Raw genomic sequence first — 1460 nt, forward strand, 5'->3', positions numbered from 1 at the left:
TTATGAGTAAATGTAAAGTATCTTCTAGGTCTGGAATATGGATGATACTGGGTGTCAAATGCCACTGGGTACAAGCACTTTTGTGTGACTGCTTCCCTCTGGTGGTTTGTTAGAGTACCGCAGCCTGGAAAAAAGTGATCCAGCTGACCAGCGCATAAAGAAAACACACAAACAAACAAAAAAAATCTGTAAATACATATATTTAAGAAGACCTACCTATATAGTTCCAATGTCTCATGAGTTTAATGGGGCTGTCTCGAATTCCATTAATCAGGTTTGAATATTTGTGATTTTTGACATGGACCATCATTGAGTCTTGCAGGCAGACATGAGAGTGAGGGTGGATTTGTCTACTCCGTGAGGTGCTACATTTGGAGGTGTAGTGTGAGCTTGGCTCATCCGGTCTGAATGTGCAAAGCTGTTAGTGCTAACTACAGGTCACCTACACAAATGCACATAGAAAGAAGTGTTCCTTGATGACACCACCATCACTTTCTTACAGTTTAAATTATTTAATCATGAAATCATTAACTCACCCTCATGTTGTTCCAAACCCATAAGGCATTGTTTATATTCTGGACACAAATTAAGATATTTTTAATATTGTCTTGATTTTTATCCATTCATTCATTTCAAGCTTTCAAAATGTCATAAAAATATTGGAAAAGTAATCCATATAAATGAAGTGGTTTAATCCAAGTCTGAACAGATTTAATCATATGCTTTTATATATACACATTGATCAATGCACATAGACAGTGCACATAAAATACAGTACATGAAAGCTGAAATGTTATTGCTTGCTGCTTGAGACCCAATAAGGTTTGTTCTTGTCTGAAGTCTCAAGCAAGCATTTTTGAGCTTTTGAGAAGTTTTCATTTTGGATAAACTATCCCTTTAAATCCGGTCCTTTTTTATTCGTGTGCAGTATATATTAGGGGTCGACCGATTATCGGTCTGGCCGATTATCGGCGCCGATATTAAGCATTTTTATGATTATCGGTATCGGTCATTTTCAAAACCGATTCGCCGATAAAATAACTTCATTTTGAAACGCGCTATTTGGCTCTGATGCAGCCTGTCAGAACTCACCACTCTGTGGCCTAAAGCAGTCTCCGCCCACCACCCATCTGATTTGTTGGGAGTCATGAGTCTGACCAATCAATGCGGAATTCACTCTCACTCCGAAAGCGCTTGCTAACTGGAGCTGCTTCAGTGATCACGCATCAGTTGTCTCTCAAAGGTAAGGCAGCAGCAGACGTTGCTTAAGTTGCAATAGATCCCAATCCACTAACGTTGCAAAACACCTCAATATTATCTATGATTTCCACGATGCGGAGAACGCAGACGGAATCACGGAATCCAGTCATATAAATGGAATTTACTGTATGACGCGGAATGTCACGGAATTTGTCAAAGTTTGGATGAATTAATCAAAAGTAGGTCAGTACACTTAAATA

Source organism: Sinocyclocheilus anshuiensis, unplaced genomic scaffold, assembly GCF_001515605.1.
Source record: "Sinocyclocheilus anshuiensis isolate Anshui unplaced genomic scaffold, SAMN03320099.WGS_v1.1 scaffold327, whole genome shotgun sequence".
Taxonomy (NCBI): Eukaryota; Metazoa; Chordata; class Actinopteri; order Cypriniformes; family Cyprinidae; genus Sinocyclocheilus; species Sinocyclocheilus anshuiensis.